The following is a 23,991-nucleotide window of genomic DNA, read 5'->3' as shown; positions in this document are numbered from 1 at the left end:
AGACCACAACAGTGAGAGGCCCGTGTACCGCAAAAAAAAAAAAAATTAATAGTGGTAAAATGTCCATTCTACCCAAAATATTATACACATTTAATGCAATTCCTGTGAAAATGGCATTTATCACAAAAACTGAACAATCTTGACTTCTCTATGGAAACTTAAAGAACCCTGAAGAACCACGGGGACCCTGAGAAAGGATTGACTTTTCTATGGAATCTTAAAGAACCCTGAGAAAGGAGAGCAGCAGTGGTAGGAAACTCCCTCCCTAACTTAAACAATATTATGAAGCTACAGTAAACAAACAGGGTACAGCATAAAAATGGCACAAAAAGAGGCACACAGGCCAGAGGAATGGAAGAGAGCCCAGGAATAAACCCACATATCTGTGGTCAGTTAATTTATAGCAAAGCTGCCAAGGACATACACCAGGGAAAGAACACTCCCCTCAATAAATTTCCTGGAAAACGGAACCTCACAAGCCATAAAAGGACACTGGACACCATCTGCACCACACACAAAACTAACTAAAACCCACAGCTTTCCAAGCCCTTCATTTGCTCGGTCTTCTGAAGATGGACCCCTGTCAGTCAGCCTTGCACAGAAGACTTCTCCCAAATTCTTTTTAAAGTTTTCCTCCTGCAGTGGAATCTCCCAGCTTGTTGTGAGGAAACCGAGCTCCTCTCAATGTGCATGCATTCCCAAGTTGTCTGGAAGCCAAATCCCTGACGAGTCCTGAGGAGACATAGCTCCTGTCATCTGTGTAAAGAGCCAAGTCTGTGGACAGAACAGTCAGGCACTGCACTGGTAAGAGATGCAGGCTTATTGCTCTCTGCAGGTAATGTGGGAAATGCTGGCCACACCCGATCATAATTCAGTGGAGGCCTATTTTCCTGCTGGCACTCCTGCTGAATTCACTACATTTTAGAAATTCAAATGGATGGAAGAAAATATCCCATGACTTCTCAAAGAAACAGTTATAGAACAATTTAAAAACATATGCAATGAAATAAATGTAGACACAAACTTTATAGCTTACAACAAAAATCACTCCAAACTGTCCATAAACAAATTTAAAATAGGAAACCCTAAAAATTGTAGAAGAAAACATAGAAGAAAATCTATATGGCCATGGGTCTGGTGACATAGATCATGAGCTTTGACTTTTAACACACAACATGAAAATCCCACACACAAAAGGAAAAAAAATTAATAACATGTACTTTATCCAATAAAATATTTCTGCTCCATGAAATATATTATTCAGAAAAAGGCAAGCAACAAACAGAGGGGAAAAAATCTTTGCAAAATATAAAGAATTTTTACTCACATTACATACAGAAGTATATAACAGGTGCATTAAAATTGACAAAGATCTTAAAAGACACCTGTCCAAAGAAGATATAAAGATAATAAATAAGTGGACAAAAATATGATCAATATCACATATCATTAGGGACTTATAAATTGAAAAAACAAGACAGCACTACACCCCTATTAGAACTGTTAACCTCCTCCAAAAATGACAATATCAATTACTGGAGGATGGGGAACCAGAGCTACTCTCATTGATGATGGAACTCAAATACACCTTCTTGAGATAGAGTTTGGCAGTATTTTCCAAAGTCAAAGAAGTCTTGCATCTTGAGGTCTATCCATCACAACTTCAGTATTCACACAACTGCTTTGAAAAACTCTATCCAAATGAAAACAAGGATGTCATTATGCATGGAAGCTCTAGTCATAATGTCTAAACCTTACAGGAATCAGGAGGTCTTCATGAGATGAATGCATAAGCAAATAAGGGATGAATAGGACACCCCAGGATATGGAACTTCAAGAGACACCAAGGAGTTAAAATAATTTTCAAAAAGAAATCAAAATTGGAGGCTTACATTTCCAATTTCAAATGTTAGTATATAACAGCAGTAAACAAAACACTGTGATACAAACATGAAGATTTACAAATAAGTGAATGGTAGTGAAAAGAGATCCCAGAAGTAAACTATGATGAACAGATTTTAGAAAACAGTCAACAGCACTAAATTGGGAGAAAGTGGTGTTTTTGGCAAATGATGCTAGGCAATTAGCTATCCTCATGCAGAGGAATGACATTGGACCATTACTTTATACCACATACAAAAAGTATTTCAAAATACATAAAAGGTTTAAATGTAAAAAGTAAAATTTCACTCAGTCCTTTGTATCCACGTGACCACATCCATGGATTCAACAAACTCCAGATCACAAATATTAACAAAAACTTTCCAAAATTTTCAGAAGGAAAAACTTGAATTTTCCACTTGCCAGCAAATATTTACATAGCATTTACATTGTATATACAACATTTACATATCTTTTGTATTGTATTATTTCTTTTAAGTAACCCAGAGATATCTTAAAGTATACAGCAAGATGTGCCCAGGTTATGTGCAAATACTATGCCATTTTATATAAGGGACTTGATACTCTGCAAATTTTGGTGTCTGCAGGATGCTCTGGAACCAATTCCCCACTAATATCAAGAGACAACTGTGTAAACTCTCCAATAAAACATGAGAATAAACCTTCGTAACCGTGGATTTAGCAATGTTTTGTTTGATCTGACAGCAAAGCACAAGCAACAAGAAAAATAAATTGGATTTCCTCAAAATGAAAAGACTGTGCATCAAAAGATGCAATTCAGAAAGTGAAAGACAGCCCACAGAATGGAAGAAAATACTTCCAAAGTATATATCTGATGAGTCTTTATCAAGTATATCTCAAGAACTTTTACAACTTGTTAACCAAGAAAAACAATCCATTTTAAATATGAACAAATGACTGATGTAGACCCTTCTCCACACAAGACATACAAATGGTCAACAAGCAGATTAAAAGATAGGATGAAAATGCAAATTACAACCACTATACCATAACTATTTCACACAGGCTAAAATGGTTATATTCAAGAAAATTAAAAATGACAAATGTTGGCAACTATGCAAAGAAATTGGAAACTTTAAACATTACTTGTGGAAATGGAAAAGGATGCAACATATATTTACAATACTAACATACAATTAACATATTGTTCTACAGCTCCACTTATAAGCTTCTCCCCACTTTACCTCACTATTACTTTTTCCTCATCTTTTCTCTAGGTGTCCCCTGGGTTTTCAGGAAACCAAATTCCTGTCAGTGTGGACACAGTCACACCTTGTCATGAAGCTGAAGCCCCATTTGGTCTTGAAGAACCAGACTCCTGTCAGCATGGATACAGACCTGTGTTGTGTTGAAGCCAAAAACCCAGAAAGTCCTAAGGAGACTGAGCTCCTGTCAGCATAGATGCTTATTTGCACCATCTGAATGGAAGCTATAGTGGTGTCTGAGGAGACAGAACCCATTTCAGCTGCTGAGGAGCCAAGTCTGTGGGTGGAACGTGCATGCCCTGTGAGTCAGAGAGGTGGACTTGGCCTCTCTGTGGGCAGAGTTAGAAGTGTAGGCCCTGCCTATCTAACAGATCCCTGTAGACAGCACTCCCTTCTGGCAAAACTGCTGAATCAATTTCACTTAGGATTTTCAAACTAAAATGGAGACTATATCCCATAACATTTCTAACAATAGTTAAGGAACATTCCATTGGAAACAGTTTGGCCTAAAATGAACGCAGACATAAACTTTACAACTTATGCCAAATTCCCTGACAATTATTCATAGGCCAATCTTAAATACAAAACTGTTCAAAATTATAGAAGAAAACATAGACAAAAAAATAAACATGAGCTTTGGTTTCATCACTTAAATCATGAGCTTTGATTCTTGATGGAAACAAGATGTCAGAGTAGAAGGACGTGAGCTCACCTCTTCTTACAAAAACAGCAAAGTTACAACTGTAAACACAAAAATGCTGGAACCTACAACAAAAGATACCCTACATCAAAAGACAAAGAAGAAGCTACAACGAGATAGTAGGAGGGGCACAACTGTGATAAAATCAAATCCCATATTCACTGGGAAGGTGACCAACAAACTGGGAAATAAATATACAACAGAAGTTCTCCCACAGGAGTGAAAGTTTTGAGCCTCACGTCAGGCTCCCCAGCCTGGGGTTCTGGCAATGGGAGGAAGAGCCCCCAGAGAATCTGGCTTTGAAGGCCAGTGGGATTAAAATGCAGGGATTCCAGTGGACTGGGGGTAAAAGAGACTCCAGTACTGGAGGGTGTACACAAGGAATTGTGCGCACCAGAACCCAGGAAAAAAAAGCAGTGACCTCATAAGAGACTGAGCCAGAACTACCTGCTAGTATTGGAGGATCTCCTACAGAGACAGAGGTGATTAAATCTCACTGCCAGGACAAAGACACAGCCAGCAATAATTCTGGGGAGTATTCACTAGCGTGAGCCCTCCTGGAGGCTGCCATTTTCCCACCAAGACCTGGCCCCATCAAATAACTTGTAGGCTCCAGTGCCGGGATGTCTCAGGCCAAAACACCAACAGGGTGAGAACACAGCCACACTCATCAGCAGACAGGCTGCTTAAAGTCTTCCTGAGCACACAGCTGCCTGATAAACACACCTCCTGACATGGCCCTGCCCACCAGAAGTACAAGACCCAGCTCTACACAACAGCGGGCAGGAACCAGTCCCACCAACCAGGAAGCCTGCACAAGCCTCTTAGCCTCATCCACCAGGAGCAGACAGAAGAAGCAAGAATAACTAGAACCCTGCAGCCTGTGGAACAGAGATCACAAACACAGAAAGTTAGACAAAATAAGAGGGCAGAGAAATATGTCCCAGATGAAGCAACAAGATAAAACCCCAAAAGAACAACTAAGTGAAGTGGAGACAGGCAATCTAAATGAAAAAGAATTCAGAGTAATAATAGTAAAGATGATCCAAAATCTTGAAAAAATGGAGGCACAGACCAAGAAGATACAAGAAATGTTTAGCAAAGACCTAGATGAAATAAAAAACAAGCAAACAGAAATAAACAATACACTAATTGAAATGAAAAATACACTAGAAGGAATCAATATCAGAAAAACTGAGGCAGAAGAACGGATAAGGGAGCTGGAAGACAGAATGGTGGAAATCATTGCCATGGAACAGAATAAAGAAAAATGAATAAAAAAAATAAGGACAGTCTAAGAGATAGCTGGGAAAACATTAAATGTGCCAACATTCACATTATAGGGGTCCCATAAGGAGAAGGGAGAGAGAAGGACCTAAGAAAATATTTGAAGAGATAATAACTGAAAACTTCTCTAATATGGGAAAAGACACAGTCACCCAAGTCCAGGAAGTGCAGAGAGTCCCAGGCAGGATAAATCCAAGGAGAAACACTCTGAGACACAGAGTAATCAAACTGACAAACATTAAAGACAAAGAAAAAAATATTAAAAGCAACAAGGGAAAAGCAACAAATAATATACACTGAATTCCCATAAGGTAATCAGCTCATTTCTCAACAAAAACCCTGCAGGACAGAAGGGAGTGGCAGGATATATTTTAAATGATGAAAGGGAAGAATCTACAACCAGGAATACTCAATCCAGCAAGGCTCTCATTCAGATTCAATAGAGAAATCAAAAGCTTTACATACAAGCAAAAGCTAAGAGAATTGAGCACCACTTGACCAGCTCTGGAACAAATGCTAAAGGAAATTCTTTAGGTGGAAAAGAAAAGGCCACAACTAGAAACAAGAAAATTATGAACAAAAAAGCCCACTGGTAGGGGCAAACATACAATAAAGGTAGGAAATCATCCAAACACAAATATGATATCAAAATGAGCTCTTGTCAGAAGAGGGGAGCACAGATGCAGGACACTGGAAATACATTTGAAATTAAAAAAACAACAGCAACTTAAAACAATCTTCTTTATACATAGACTGCTATTTCAAAAACTCATGGTAACTGCAAAAAGAAAATCTATAATAGATACACACCCAAAAAAGAAAAAGGAATCCTAAACACAACACTAAAGTTAGTCATCAAATCACAAGAGAACAAAAGAGGAAGGAAGAAAAAAGACTTCCAAAAACAAACCCCAAACAATTAAGAAAACAGCAACAGGAATATACATATCAATAATTACCTTAAATGTAAATGAATTAAATGCTCCAACCAAAAGGCATACACTGGCTGAATGGATACAAAAGAAGACCAATATATAGGCTGTCTATAAGAGAACCACTTCAGATATAGGGATACACAGAGACTGAAAGTGAGCAGATGGAAAAAGGTATTCCATGTAACTAAATCAAAAGAAACCTGGAGACAAAATTGACTTTAAAATAAAGAATGTTACAAGAGACAAAGAAGGACACAACATAATGATCAAGGGATCAATTCTAAAGGAAGTTATAACAATTGTAAATATATATGAACCCAACATAGGTGCACCTCAATATATAAAGCAAAAGCTAACAGCCATAAAAGGAGAAATAGACAGTAGCACAATAATAGTAGGGAATTTTAGCACCCCACTTCCATCAATAAACAGACCATCAAGAAAGAATATCAACAATGAAATACAGGCCTTAAATGACACATTAGACCAGATGGACTTAATTGATATTTATAGAGCATTTCATGCAAAAGCAGCAGAATACATATTCTTTTCCAGTGCACATGGAACATTATCCAGGACTGATCACATGCTGGGCCACAAATTGAACCTCAGTAAATTTAAGAAAATTCATATCATATCAAGCATCTTTTCCAACCACAATGTTATGCGATTAGAAATCAACTACAAGAAAAAAGTATAAAAAACACAAACATATGGAAGCTAAACAATATGCTACTAAACAACCAATGGATCACTGAAAAAATCAAAGAGGAAATGAAAAAATACCTAGAGACATGAAAACAAAAGTACAATGATCCAAAACCTATTGGATGCAGCAAACGCTCTAAGAGGGAAGTTTATAGCAGTATAAATTTTACCTCAGGAAACAAGAAAAATCTCAAATAAACAATCTAACCTTAAACCTAAAGCAACTAGAGAAATAGGAACAAACAAAATCCAAGTTAGTAGGAGAAAAGAAATAATAAATATCAGAGGAGGAATAAATGAAATAGAAACAAAGAAAACAATAGAAAAGATCAATGAAACTAAAAGCTCGTTCTTTAAAAAGATAAACAAAAATTATAAACCTTCAGCCAGACTCATCAAAAAAAAGAGGGAGAGGGCTCAAATCAATAAAATTAGAAACGAAAAAGATGTTACAATGGGCATCAACAAATACAAAGGATCATAAAAGACTACTACAAGAAACTATATGCCAATAAAATGGACAACCTTGAAGAAAAAGATAAATTCCTAGAGAGGTACAATCTCCCAGGACTGAACCAAGAAGTAGTAAATATGAACAGACCAATCACAAGTACTGAAATTGAAAGTGTGATTAAATAAATACCAACAGGGACTTCCCTGGTGTTCCAGTGGTTAAGACTCCACACTTCCACTTCAGGCGGCACAGGTTTGATCCCTTGTTGGGAAACTAAGATCCTGCATGTTGTGTGACATAGCCAAAAAACAGTAATAATAATAATAATAATAATAATAATAATAATCCCAATAAACGAAAGTCCAAGGCCAGATGGCTTCACTGGGCAATTCTGTCAAACATTTAGAGAAGAATTAACACCTATCCTTCTGAAACTATTCCAAAAAAACACTGCAGAGGGTGGAACACTACCAAACTCATTCTATGAGGCCACCATCATCCTGATACCAAAACCAGACAAAGATATCAGAAAAAAAGGAAAATTAGAGGCCAATATCACTGATGAACATAGACATAAAAATCCTCAACAAAATGCTAGCAAACTGAATCCAACAATACATTAAAAGGATCATACAGCATGATCAAGTGGAATTTATCCCAGGGAGACAAAGATTTTTCAATATCTGCAAATCAATCAGTGTGATACACCACGTCAAGTAATTGAAGAATAAAAACCATATGATCATCTCAATAGATACAGGAAAAGCTTTGACAAAATTCATACCCATTTACGATAAAAAAACTCTCCAGAAAGTGGAAATAGAGGGAACCAACCTCAACAAAATAAAGGCCTTATATGATAAAACTACAGCTAACATCATACTCAATGGTGAAAAGCTGAAAACATTTCCTCTAAGACAAGGGACAAGACAAGGATGTCCAGTCTCACCACTTGTATTCAACATAGTTTGGGAAGTCCTAGACATAGCAATCAGAGAAGAAAAAAAACATAAAAGGGATTTTGGAAAAGAAAAAGTAAACCTGTCATTATTTGCAGATGATGTGATACTATACATAGAAAATCCGAAAGATGCTACCAGAAACATTCTTTGACATAAACTGCAGCAATATCTTTTTTGATGAAACGCCTAGAGTAATGAAAATAAAAGCAAAAATAAACAAATGGGACCTAATTTAACTCAAAAGCTTTTGCACAGCAAAAGAAATCATAAATAAAATGAAAATACAACCCTCAGAATGGGAGAAAATGTTTTCAAATGAAGCTACTGACAAGGGTTTAATCTCCAAGATATACAAACAGCTCATGCATCTCTATGTAAAAAAAAAAAAAAAACCCAAACAACCCAATCAAAAAATGGGTAGAATCCCTAAAGAGACACTTCTCCAAAGAAGACATACAGATAGCAAAAAAGCACAAGAAAATATGCTCAACGTCACTAATTTTCAAAGAAATGCAAATCAAAACTACAGTGAGTTATCACCTCACACTGATCAGAAGGGCCATCACCAAAAAGTCTGCAAACAATAAATGCTGGAGATGGTGTGGAGAAAAAGGAACCCTCCTACACTGTTGGTGGGAATTTAAATTGGTACAAACACTCTAGAGAACTGTATGGAAGTTCCTTTAAAAACTAAAAATAGAACTACCATATGATCCAGCAATCCCAGTCCTGTGCATATATCTGGAGAAAACCACACTTCAAAAAGATACATTCACCCCAATGTTCATTCTAGCACTATTTGCAATAGCCAAGACATGGAAGCAACCTAAAAGTCCACTGACAAATGAATGAATAAAGAACACGTAGTACATATATACAATAGAATATTACTCAGCCATAAAAAATATCAAAATAATGCCATTTGCAGCAACATGGATGGACTTAGAGATGGTCATACTAAGTGAAGCAAGTCAGACAGAGAAAGACAAATATCATATGATATCACTCATATGTGTAATATAATTAAAAATAATACAAATGAACTTATTTACAAAAGAGAAACAGATTCACAGATATCAAAAACAAACTTATGGTTACCAAAGGGGAAATGTGGAGGGGAGGGATAAATCAGGAACTTGGGATGAATGTAGACACACTGCTATATGTAAGATAGATAACTGACAAAGATTTACTGTATAGCACAGGGAATTCAACTCAATATTCTGTGATAACCTATATGAGAAAATAATCTAAAAAATAATGAATCTATGTATGTGTATAAGTGAATCACGTTGCTGTACACTTGAAACTAACACAACATTGTAAATCAACTATGCTCCAATAAAAGAAAAAGGAAAAGAATGAAGAATCTGTAGAAAAGAGAAAATCATGATTGGAAAGTAAATCACTTAAAGAAGCCAGTACACAGATTTAAAAAAAAAAAAGAAAGAAAAGAAAAAATTTATATGAAGTGATGATAACCACAATGAATAGCAAAAGGATGAACATGATGATGTAAAAGAGAACATGAAAATCATAAAACGTGGTGGAAGATACTATGAAAATATAGGGTTTTTTTTTCCCCCAGAATGTGTTTGATACTACACGACTACCAGTCTAAGGAATGTAGATATAGGAAGGAGTTAACATACTTGAAAAACAGGATAACATCAAATCAAAATCATACAATAGATTCACAAAAACCCCAAAGAAGAGAACACAAAGCTAATACAAATGAAAGTCATCAAACCATAAAAGGAAAAAAAGAAAAACAAAAGGGACAAAGAAGAAATACAAAATAAATGGGAAAACACTATCAATAATTACCTTAAAAGTCAAAGGATTAGGTGTTCCTATCAAAAGACATAGAGTGGCAGATTGGATAGAGAAACAAGAGCATACAATATGCTGCCTTCAAGAGACCCACTTCAGCACAAAGGATACACATAGATTGAAAGTGAGGAGATGGAAAAAGATATTTCATACAAATGGAAATGAGAAGAAAGTAGAAGTCACAATACTCATATGAGACAATTTAGACTTTAAAACAAAGGCTAAAAAGAAAGATAAAGAAGGTCATTATAGAATGATAAAAGCATGCAAGAAGAGGATATTACATCTGTCAATATATATGCACCCAATATAGGAGCACCCAAATACATAAAAAAGTACTAACAGACATAAAGGGAGAAACTGACAATAATACAATAATAGTAGGAGAATTTAACTCCCCACCCTCATCAATGGACAGATCTTCAAGATGGAAGATCAATAAGGCAACGGAGATCCTAAATAATACAATAGAACAGTTATACTTAATTGGTATTTTCAGGACATTACATCCCCAAAAAACAGAATACACATTCTTTTTGAGTGTACAGGGAACATTCTCTAGAATTGACCACATACTAGGGCACAAAACAAGCCTCAACAAATTTAAGAAGATAGAAACTTCTTCAGACATCTTTTCTGACTGCAATGTCATGAAACTAGAAAACAACCATGAAAAAAGAAACAAGTAAAAAAATGATTACATGGAGACTAAACATGCTATTAAAAAAACAATGGATCAATGATGAAATCAAGAAGAAATTTAAAAATAAGCTTGAGAGAAATGACAGTGAAAACACAACCATAAAAAATCTATGGGATGCAGCAAAAGTAGTTCTTACAGGGAGGCTCATAGCAACACAGGCTCTCTTCAAGAAACAAGAAATATATCAAATAAAAAGCCAAATCCACCACCTAAAATAGTTAGAAAAAGAAGAACAAACAAAGCCTAAAGTCAGCAGATGGAAGTAAAAAAATAAAGATCAGAGAGGAAATTAAATAGAGATCAAAAAGAAACAACAGAAAAAAATCAATAAAATCAAGAGCTTTCTTTGAAAGGGTAAAAAGCATTGACAAACCTCTGGCCAGGCTCACCAAGAAGACAAGAGGGAAGACCCAAATAAACAAAATAAGAAATGAAAGAGTATAAATCACAACTGATACCCCAGAAATACAAAACATAAGAGAATACTATCAACAATGGTATGCCAAAAAATTTGCAACCTAGAGAAATGGACAAGTTTCTAGAAACACACAACCCACCAAAACTGAATCAAGAAGAAATAGATAACTTCAATAGACCAATCACTAGAAATGAAATAGAATCTGAAAACAAAAAAAAAAAAACCTACAAAAAAAGCCTAGGACCAGATGGCTTCACAGGTGAGTTCTACCAAACATACAAAGAAGAACTTATACTGATTGTTGTCAAACTCTCCCAAAAGATTGAACAGGAAGGAACACTCCTAAAGACATTCTTTGAAGCTATCATCAACCTGATACCAAAACCAAAGACAGTATCAAGAAAAGAAATTGCAGGCCAATATCTTTAATGAATATAGATGCAAAAATTCTCAACAAAATATTAGCAAACTGAATCCAACAACACATAAAAAAGATTGTACACCATGACCAAGTTGGATTCATCCCAGGGTCACAAGGATGGTTCAACATATGGAAATCAATGTGTTACACCACAACAACAAACGAAAAGACAAAACCAATGATCATCTCAATAGATGCAGAATAAAGGCATCTGATAAAATTCAACATCCATTCATGATTAAAAAAAAAACTCTTACCAAAGTGGGTATAGAGGGAACATTTCTCAACATAATAAATGGTGTTTATGACAAACTCACAGCCAATATAATACTCAACAGTGACAAGCTGAAAGCCTAACAAGTAATATCTGGAAGAAGAAAAGGATACCCACTCTCACCACTTCTATTCAACATTGTACTGGAAGTTCTAGCCAGAGTAATCAGACAAGAAAAATATAAATAAAAGGTATTCAAACTGGTAGGAAAGAGGTAAAATTTTCAGTATATACAGATGACATGATACTATATGTAGAAAACCCTAAAGACTCCACACAAAAAAATATTAGAACTGATAAACGAATTCAGCAAGGTAGCAGGATACAAGATTAACATACAGAAATCGGTTGCATTTCTTTACACTAACAATGAAATATCAGAAAGGGAATGGAAACAAACAATCCCTTTGAAAATCAAACAAACAAACAAATAGGAATTAACATGACCAAGGAGGTGAAACACATATGCTGAGAACTATAACACATTAATAAAGAAAATTAAAGATAATTCAAAGAAATGGAAGATATCTCATGCTCTTGTATTGGAAGAATTAATATTGTTAATATGGCTATACTATCCAAAGCAATCTATAGATTTAATGCAATCCCTATCAGATTACACATTTTTCACAGAACTAAAACAAATAATTCTAAAATTTATATGGAACCATAAAAGACCCAGAATTGCCAAAGTAATTCTGAGGAAAAAGAACAAAGCAGGAGGCATAACCTTCCCAGACTCCAGACTATACCACAAAGCTACAGTAATTGAAACAGTGTGGTATCAGCACAACAAAAGACATACAGATCAATGGAGCAGAACAGAGAGCCCAGAAATAAACCCACACACCTATGGTCAATTAATCTTTGACAAAGGAGGCAAGAATATAAAATGGGAAAAAGTCTCTTCAGCAAGTGGTGCTGGGAAAGTTAGACAGCTGCATGCAAATCAATGCAGTTAGAACACACCCTCACACCATACACAAAAATAAACTCAAAATGGCTTAAAGACTTAAATATATGACATGATGCCATAAAGCTCCTAGAAGAGGACATAGACAAGACATTCTCTGACATAAATTTTACCCATGTTTTCTTAGGTCAGTCTCCCAAGGCAATAGAAATAAAAGCAAAAATAAACAAATGGGAAATAATCAAATTAATAAGGTTTTGGACATCAAAGGAAACCATAAACAAAATGAAAGGACAACCTAAAAACCGAGAGAAAATATTTGCAAATGACATGATCGATAAGGGCTTAATTTTCAAAATATACAAACAGCTCATACAATTCATTAACAGCAAACAAACAAACAACCCAATAGAAAAATGGGCAGAAGATCTAAATAGACATATCTCCATACATACAGATGGCCAATAGGCACATGAAAAGATGCTCATCATCATTGATTATTACAGAAATGCAAATCAAAACTATCATGAGTACCACCTCATACCAGTCAGAATGGCCATCATCAAAAAGTCTACAAATAACTAATGCTGGAGAGGGTGTGGAGAAAAGGGAACCCTTCTGTATTGTTGGTGGGAATGTAACTAGGTGCAGCCACTATGGAAAATAGTATGGAGGTTCCTCAAAAAACTAAAAAGAGAGTTTTCATGTGATCCAGCAATCCCACTTCTGGGCATATATCCAAACAAAACTATACTTTAAAAAGATGCATGCCCCCCTATGTTCACAGCAGCACTATTTACAACAACCAAGACATGGAAACCTAAATGTCCATCAACAGATGAATGGATAAAGAAGATGTGACATATATATAATGAATCACTTTACATATGTTATAAAAAAGAATGAAATAATGCCATTTGCAGCAACATGGATGGATCTAGAGATCATACTAAGTTAAGTCAGAAAGAGAAAGACAAATACCATACGATATCACTTATATGTGGAACCTAAAATACGACACAAATGAACATATCAGTGAAACAGAAACATACACAAAGATATAGAAAACAGACCTGTGGTTGACAAGGGCATATGGGGGTGGGGGAAGGAATGATTGGGAGTTTGAGTTCAGCAGATGAAAAGTATTATATGCAGGATGGATAAACAACAAGGTCTTACTGTATAGCCCAGGGAACGATAGTCAATATCCTGGGATAAACCATAATGGAAAAGAATATGAAAAAGAATATGTATATGTAAACTGAATCACTTTGCTGTACAGCAGAAATGAACACAACATTGTAAATCAACTATACTTCAATAAAACTATAGACACACGTACACAACTCTAATGCAGACGACCCCATTAAAACTTGGAAAAGTGTTTGCTTCGGCAGCACATATACTAAAAGTCGGAACAATACAATTACCATGAACCCTGAGTAAAAATGATATGCAAATTCATGAAATGTTCCATAATTTTAAAAAATTGGGAAAGATCTGAACGGACACCTGGTCAGCGAACATGCACAGATAGTATACAAAATTATGCCCAGGACTGAGGGTAGAAAAACAATAGTCCAGCTAGACTCCCTGCATCATGTGTGACAGTGAACTAGTTCTGTCTTTCCTGGAGGCCTCAGAGAGATAGAGAGGGGGAAGGTGATGAAAGAAACTTTCACATATTGAAATATAGGGAAGTCATTCTGGCTTAAACATGAGTTAATATGAATTTTATGCTAACTAAAATAGCCTGTTTGTGGCCTATCACACATATGTTGTACATCTGCCTTAATTATTAAAGGAAAGGGCACGTTGACCAGAAGTCTAGCCTGTTCATGTTAAAAATAAAGATTAAATTCTTCTCTTCCTGGGACACCAATGCTGGTCCTCCTTTTATGATAAGACTCCCTTCCCAGGTGCCAAGGCCAGTCTGGATGTGCTGGATGTGTACGTGCTGGTCTGTTTTTTGGAACCTTGAAGAAATGTATCCCTGACTTGTTTAATGTTCTTTGTTCTGACAAAGGTAAAACTGTGCTGGAAACACTGATTTTTCCAGAGCAGTTTCTCAGAGCCATCTGAGAAGCAGGCATCTGGGCTAGTCCTCAGTTTAGCTCAAATAAAACTCTTTTCTATTCTTATTATTGATTGGTTATTGATTATTTTCATAGATATTATTTGACATGGTCGGTAGGATATCAGAAAAACCCATTTGAGGTCACCTGGGGTCTACTTTGGAGTGGCGCTTGGTATCAAACCTGGGCCGGCCCCTTGAGCTCCTCCAGCTTCACAGCACCTTTCAGGTGATTCAGTGAGTTTTTCCTGATATCTGAATCTCCTTGTATTAAGTGATGGCGCATGACTTTTATTTGAGCTGTTATCTTAAGACTTGAAGTCTTAAGTGTGTATTGGTAAATTTCCTATCCAGAGACCATAGGGGGATGTTCCTAGGCAGGAGGCCTAGAGGGAATTTCCAGGCAGGAAGGCTTGGAATGAATTTTAGAGTGAAGCAAACTGGCTAACTTTTTAGAATGTGGCATAAAATTGAACATTTAAATTTAATTTTTGACTCACACTTTATAATAAAATGAAACTAAGAGAAAGCGGAAGGTTGTGCTTCTAAAGCCTCCCAGCTCCTGGACAGGGAGCCACCCACTGGAACTCTGGCTGGCTTCTACAACTGGTGTAAAGCCAATACTTACAAGTACTTATCTAACCCTAAAATGGCTAGGATGAAAATTTTTTGACATTCCAAAACTGATATTTGCATGCACAATTAAATACAGCTGGCTTGATAAAATACCTTTTCAAAATTTTGATCCTGAGAGAAAAAAGTACTCCTAGGAGAACACTTGAAGTTATAACTCTTATCACGCTCCTGAAATGCAAAGACAGCCCACACTGCTTGAGACTACAGCCTTGGCTCAATTAGTAGAATCTAAAAAACAAACAAACAAAAAAAAAACTTTTAAATGCAAGCAGGAAAGCTATGAGATCTCTCTCTGCACTATGTCTACCCGGATGTATGTATGCTCGTGTATATGTTATAAATGTGATCAGTTTCTACCTCCAGGTGACATTATTAATATGAATTTGTAAAAGAGCATTATGTAATTGACTTAAAAGCAAGTGCTTACAAATTAAATATTTCTAAATGTAACAAAAAACTAATCCAAATTTTTAAAGGATCATGTGATCTAGAATTAATCTTCAATAAATGAAAACAATGTTAAGTTTTTAGCTTGATTAATTCAGAAATGTCTTTAGGGTCATCAACACTAAGTATAGTACTTTTATTGTTCCCAGGTTTACTAAAAGTTAATAAGTTCACGTTATCTCTGCTTCAAAATTAGTCAGCAAAATATTAACTTAGTACTATGATATTCTCATAAGTGATGAAACAGAGATCCATGGGATAAAAGGTTTTAGGTGAACTCTTTCAAAATGATTATGCTTTATGGTATGTCTAACTAAAAATAGTTTCTCCAGATATTTGGTAACTTGAAACTTTAGAGGTTTGCTAAATTAAATTAAATGATGCAAATTCATTGAATATCCAGATAATTTCCAATTTAGATAAAAATACTGAAACATTCATTGCTAAGCATGTCTCAATTTGTCTGCTTTGTCTTCTTTAGAGAAAAACTAAAGATGTTTGGGCTTACTAGACACACACCTTGTACCACATTAAAAAGAAATTGTGCTATGAGAGAAACGTATGTTTTTAGAGGTTATGGAGTATGTTCTTAAATTTGCTAATCAGGAAATACTGGTATGACAAAGAGAATCAATTACTTGCCTCTTGATTTTCATTAGAGATTAAGGGTTTCTTTAAGGGTTAAAAATTATAACATATAATTAACATTACTAAAATAACAAGGAAAGCATTTCAGTATGTAAAAAGTAGCATATATGTTGTCAGTGATAGAAGATATAAAGAATGGAAAAAATGATAGATAAGTTTGTCATAGAGTTGGTTGTTTTTGAATAGAAAATAAAGTCTTTAGGATTATTTAGTATATTATATTACATGGGAAGCATTGTCAATAAAAGGTAACATTAAGCCTTCTTCACGTTATGTCTGCATAAGTATATATATTATAAATGTTCCAGAAGTGATATGAAACTCCTAGAAATCTTATATGTCCTGACATAAAATATTATCTGTCATGTCATCAAAACTGAGGCTCACACTAAAGGCAGTGAACCCAAGTATTAGGAAAATGCCCTGACTTTCTTACAAAGGCAACCACAACAGAATCTGTAAAGATTATGGCACATGTAGATAAAGTCCATTCTGCTTCTACAAAATTAACCTCTCATTGTCAGATTTCTGCCATCCTGATGTCCTTGTAACAGCGTGCTCCTAAATGAAAGAAATTAAGGCGTCTGTTTAATTCAATAGCTGTGAATTAAACAATCAGGGCTATGGGAAACCCAAGACAGCTGCTTGGCTCTTCCCTGCTCCCTGGCAAACCCCACTTTTTTATTCTTACTTTTGGCTGCATTGGGTCTTAGTTGCAGCAGGTGGGATCTTCATTGCGGCATGCAGGATCTTTCATTGGGGAGCTCGGGCTCTTCGTTGCGGTGCGCAGGCTCTCTAGCTGTGGGGCGTGGGCTCCAGAGCGCATGGGCTCTGTAGTTTGCAGCAAGCTGGCTCTCTAGTTGAGGCTTGCAGGCTAAGTAGTTGCAGCACATGGGCTTAGTTGCCCTGAGGCATGTGGGACCTTAGTTCCATGACCAGAGATCAAACCCGCATCCCCTGCATTGGAAGGCGGGTTCTTTACCACTGGACTCCCAGGGAAGTCCCCAAACCCTCCTTTTTATTTGATGTGTTAAAGCTTTCCCTTGCTGCAAGGTTGATGCCCTCACAATGACAAAGAAACTGTTTAAAAATATGTTTTCCATTTGGGGCATACCTTCTACAATCTCCAGTGATCAGGGCACCTGCTTCACTGGGCAAATCCTACAAGCCTTAACACAAACCCCTCACAAACTTCTTGAAATTGTCACTGTCACTATCATCCTCAACCATCAGGAGAGCTCAACAAAACTAATGGAAAAACTGGACTCAAACAGAACAAGAATTAATTACATAGGATTGAATGAATTGATAAATATGATTATATTTTTTACAACTCTTTGAAATATTGCTGATTTTTTTTTGTGTGTGTGGTACGCGGCCCTCTCACTGTTGTGGCCTCACCCGTTGTGGAGCACAAGCTCTGGACGCACAGGCTCAGCGGCCATGGCTCACGAGCCCAGTCACTCCGCGGCATGTGGGATCTTCCCGGACCGGGCACGAACCCATGTCCCCTGCATCGGCAGGCGGACTCTCAACTACTGTGCCACCAGGGAAGCCCATATTGCTGACTTTTAATCTTTGTTTTTAAAGATTATCCCCTTAACCTAATTATGACTTGCAGCAATTTGGAAAATTATACCCTTCATAAACAGAATTGAAGCATTTATGTTTTCTCTCCACCCAATCCCTCCAGAATTTGGAAACTCTTAGATTCCTAGCAGCCTTTCCAGGTGAATAAGGAAGGTTGTTTCCCAGCAGATGAAGAATCTCAAGACATGTTGGAACTCAAGAAGAGAGAAATCCATCTAAATCTGCAGGTATTTCCTTTCATGGCTAATGGCATGGCTTTCCTAGCTTTGAGAGGCCTTTAAAAATTTGTTTGAGGGCTTCCCTGGTGGCGCAGTGGTTGAGAGTCCGCCTGCCGTTGCAGGGGACACGGGTTCGTGCCCCGGTCCGGGAAGATCCCACAGGCCGCGGAGCGGCTGGGCCCGTGAGCCATGGCCGCTGAGCCTGCGCATCCGGAACCTGTGCTCCGCAACGGGAGAGGCCACAACAGTGAGAGGCCCGCGTACTGCAAAAAAAAAAAATTTGTTTGAGATCCCTTAGGAAAAGTTTCACAAAACCAAATTTAAAAGAGCCCATATAATCAATGCCACTTATGTAGATAATCAGGCAAAGTGTACTGAAACCAGACTTGTTTTGCAGACAAATCAGTCTTAATTTGACTCTATTTGGTAAAAATGAGGGTAATTTAGAGAGAAAAATTTTGTTTCAATGATATACCTCTGTGAATATTGATGTTTTTTATATATACATCAGAGATTTTGTATTTACTACCTACACCCAAGATGTTTCTTTGTGGTATGTAGCATCATTGTACAATTTAACTGAATTATTAAAAGTATATCCTAAGCGTGTTTCTGAAGCTGATCACAGTGATCTATCTTTGGATGAGGATCAGATGCCCCATGACCTGCACCCAGGAGATTATGAATGCTGGAAAAGACATCATTTAAAGGACTCCCTCTCCAACTTAGATGGAAGGACCCTTCTCAGGTGCTCCGAAGTAACACATACACAATAAAACTGAAGGGAATTGACTCTTGAAACTATATTTTCCACTTAAGAATGGCCTCTGTGCTAGACTGGTCTATAGGAAAGAGTGCTGACCTCAAACCACCATGACTGCATTTTATTAATGGATTATATTCTTTCTCCTAAGGGTAACATGCAAGAAACTCCCTTTGACAATGCAAATCTAAGTTGGTTTACAGATGGGTCCTACTTAAAAGATGAACAAGGACATTTCTGAGCTAGATATTCAGTAACATCTGCAGTGGATATAATTGAAAGCCTTATTTACCAGAAATTAAGTCAGCACAACAAGGTGAATTAATTGCATTAACTCAAGCTTGTCAAATAGCTAAAGACCAGATAGCAAATGTTTATGCTGGCAGTCCTTATGCCTTTGGAGTGACACATGACTTTGGAATGTTATGGCAACGAGGTTTTGTTTGTTTGTTTTTAAACTGCTTCAGGACAACCTTTGAAAATATAGAAAACCAGCTGCAGAGTTATTAAATGCTATACAATTGCCCAAAGAGTTAGCAATTATTAAAACCCCAGGACATTCCAAATATGAGACTATGAAAGCTAAAGGAATTCAGCTTGCTGCTGCTGCCACTGAGCAAGCAACTTTAAATAATCATTCTGTCCAGTCTCAAGAATGTCCATTGCTCTCTGTTAGCCCTGCTGACTCAGTGAAGGATTTCCTTCTACAGGCTCAAGAAATTGCCACCGAAAGAAGAGAAACAAATGTGACAACAAAAAGGGGGAATTTTTAACCTTATCACACAGATATGGTTTGGACCTGATATTAAACCTATAGTACCTGTTGGAGCCCAGTTGTTCTTGCTCCAGCATATATTGTACATTCCTTAACTAATTGGGCACCTGAGAAAATGATTCTATGGGCAAACAGTACTTTGGAAACTTTCTCCCATGGTGGCTCATAAAGTATATGCTTGTTGTAATATATGTCCTAAATATAATCCTGGAAAGTCACTTCAGGGGTCACAAGGCCAACCTCCCCCTTCCTAAGGGACCTTCTGGGGTATGGCAATTGGACTTTGTACAGATTCGACCATGTCAAGGAAGTCAGTATATCTTGGAAATGATCTGCATGTTTTCACACTGGGTTGAAGTTTTAACAGTAAGTAAACTGTTATTAGAAAATATAATTCCTATTTTGGGAAGCCCTTCTGAATTACACAGTGACTGGGGAACTAATTTAACTGAATAATTAAATCTATTTGTGACATTTGGCCAATTGTGCCACATTTTCACTGCACTCATCATCCCTAATCTTCCGGATTGGTAGAAAGGACTAATGGCACTATCAAAATGCAATTAGCAAAACTCCCAGAACCATTTAATCTCTCATGGCCAAAAGCTCTTCTGCTATCGTTTCTCAACCTTAGATCTATGCCTTTTGGTAAACATCAGCTGTCTCCTTTTGAAATCATAACAGGATGGCCTATGCGATTAGATGAAGAAGTCTATGAACCAACCTCACTCCAAGGAGATATATTACATTATTGTCAGGGCCTTAGTAAAACACTTAAAGAAAATGAAAAATTAGTAGCTAACTCCTTTCACAGTGAGCTCCTGGGAGATGAAGACCTTAAGGATCATGGATTACAACCTAGAAATTTTGGTTTTTTTTGGAAAAGACCTAAAATAGAAGATTCTTTGCAGGCATGTTGGAAAGGACCTTACCAAGTTTTATTCACTAATCCGTGGGCTGCCAAATTAGAAGGCACAGACTCATGGATTCACATCTCTATTTTAAAAAAGACCCCTCCACCTGAATGGACTTCATCCCCTACGTCTGACACCTGGTTTTGACTAAGATCAATGCCACCAAGCCAGGACGAGAAGAGGATGACAGCAATAGTAAACAGCTAACCCAAGAGTCTGGACCAGGCCTGTAAGATTCACCCTACTAACCTAACTGTACTATTTACCAAATGCCTGTCTCTTTATCAAAATTTAAAGTTACTGTTTTACTTCTGGCTATACTTTGCCACAATGTACAGGGTAAAAATTCTTTAGTAAAGTTGTCACAGAGTATAGTGAGTGGAGGCCATCTAACCAATTGTCAGATCTGTCATCAAATTCCTCAGTCAATATAAGACCAATAGAAGCCCCTCATAATTCCTGTAATCAACTTTTCAGATGTCACCAATGTAACGACTTACCTAGACAAACCTCCCTCTGGCATAACCTTTCAGGTTCAAATTATTTAACATATTAATATGTCTATCGTTTCGTACTATCCTCAGTTCTTAGAGACTGAGCACAACTCACCCTAGGACTCCTTTGCTCTGTCTCTTACTTAATTGAAAAATGTCTTTAAAAATGCAAGAAAATTATGCCAGCAACTCCCTTATACCAAATTACATAGAAATGTTTTTTTGGAAAGCCTGCAAGAGAAATGACCCATGGTTTAATATCATCTGAACAAAACCCCCAATTAATGAGGCTATCAATGAGAGCATTCTTGGAGGGATCACTTGTGCCCCACCCCCAGTTTTGTCTTTATACATAGTATTGGAATTGACTCACCTTCCCAAGGGTGGGCACATAAATGTCTTAATAACTGACAGATAGCAGGTTTATGTTTATTAGGATATTATGTTACCCCATTGTCTATACATCAGGAAGTAGATGAACCTCCTTTCTCTCTTCAAGAGACAAGAGATCCATATTAGCAAAATACCAAGTTATCTGGTGGCAAAAATCTTTTGGGAATCTTGGCTCCTAATGCAAGATTTATGTCAACAAAGTTATGCTCAGAAATCTATCAGCCATCATTGGTCAAATAACTGAAAAGATTGCAAACAACAGTGTAGCACAGCAGACATCCCTAAATTTCTTAGCTCAATTAATACTAGATCCTCTACTGGCTAAACAAGGAGGTATTTGTGCTATTGCTTATACTACTTGTTGCACTTATATTAATACCTCTGGAGAAGTTGAGACACACCTAGAAAGGATTTCTCAAAAGGCCAGATGTAAGCAAAACTGACACTTGAAATGACCTGTTTAGTTGGCTCCCTTCAGGAATAGACATTTTTTTCTGCTCTGCTTTACATATAATTATCATTTTCATAATACATATTATTCTTTTCTTAGCTATCAAGCTTCTCATAACATGTATCATTGTGTGCTTCCAGGCTACTGCTAATAAAAGCACACATACAATGTTTGTGTGACAATTTGATATGGTTGATAAAATGTATAGACTATGAAAATGCTTCCCTGCCAATATATCTCCATGCTTATCCATTACATTCAATTAATTACCTGCCCCCCAAGGAGAATAACTAAGCAACTCTATTCCTAAGGGAAAAAAAGAGGAAAGAGGCAGGCCTAGCACCGAGGGATGGGATGGACCCAGGGCAGGAACAATGACCATCCCAGCCTCTAGGGACAATTTTTGATAATTAATGCTTTCTACTGAAAGATATATGATCAAATGGGGGGAATTGATAAAAGAAATTTTCACGTACTGAAATATAGGGAAGTCATTCTGGCTTATACGTGAGTTAACTTGAATTTTATGCTAATAAAAATAGCCTGCTTTGGGCCTATCAAACATACAGTGTACATCTGCTTTAATTCTTAAAGAAAAGGGCACACTGACCAGAAACAAATAATGTGTATGTTAAAAATCATGATTAAATGCCCCTCTTCCTGGGACACCAATGACTGTACCCCTTTGAGGATAAGACTCCCTTCCCAGATGCCAAACCCATACTGTATGTGGTGTACTTCTATGTGCTGGTCTGTTTTTTGAAACCATATAGAAATGTATCCCTGACTTGTTTAGTGTTCTTTGTTCTGACAAAATGAAATTGCTGAAAATGTGCTTCTCTAGAGCAGTTTCTTAGAGTAATCTGGGAAGCAGTCTTCTGGGTTAGTCTTCAGTTTGTCTCAAAGAAAACTTTATTCTATTTTTAGTATTGATTATTTATTGCTTATTTTGATTGAAAAAGGGGAAGAGGAAAAGTTATGCTTAAACTTAACTCTAACCTTGACCACTTTAGCCACTTTCATTTGACATGGTCTAGGAAGCCCTAGCCATAGTAATTAAATGAAAAAAAGAACTAAAAGAAATCTGATGGCAGAGGAAAAAGTAACACTGTCACTGGCGGTAAATGACACAATACAGTACATAGAAAATCCTGAAAATGACACCCAAAATCAAATAGACCTCATCAGAAAATTCAGATAAGTTGAAGTATACAAAATTAATCTCTGGAAATCAGCTGCATTTCTATACACTCACAAAAAATTATCAGAATGAGAAATTAAGAAAATAAATGCTGGGACTTCCCTCGTGGTCCAGTGGCTAAGATTCTGTGCTCCCAATGCAGGGGGCTCGGGTTCAATTCCTGGTCAGGGAATGAGATCCCATATGCCACAACTAAAGACCCCACATGGCACAACTAAAAAAAATCCCACATGCTGCAATGAAAGTCCCACGTGCTGCAACTAAGACCTGATGCAGCCAAATAAATATTAAAAAGAGAAAATAAGCCCAATGAAAATGACATTAACAAAATAAAATACCTAGGGATACACCTAACCCAGGAGTTAAAAGACCTGTACTCAGAAAATTGGAAGACCTTGATGAAAGAAGTTGAAGACCACATGAATAAATGACAAGATATGCTGTGCTCGTGGATTGGAAGAATTTGTGTTGCTCAAATGGTTCTCCACACCCCAAGGTAATCTAGAGATTTGAGGCTCTTTATATCAAGATAGCAATGAAACTATATGCAGAACTAGAACAAAGCATTCTAAAATGTGTATGGAAACACAGAAGAATCTGAATAGTCAATACAATCTTAAGAAAGAAGCACAAACCTGGATATATCACCAT

This window comes from Leucopleurus acutus, assembly GCF_964270905.1.
Source record: "Leucopleurus acutus genome assembly, chromosome: 5".
NCBI lineage: Eukaryota > Metazoa > Chordata > Mammalia > Artiodactyla > Delphinidae > Leucopleurus > Leucopleurus acutus.
The sequence above is the reverse complement of the archived record's forward strand: the minus strand, read 5'-3'. Positions refer to the sequence as shown.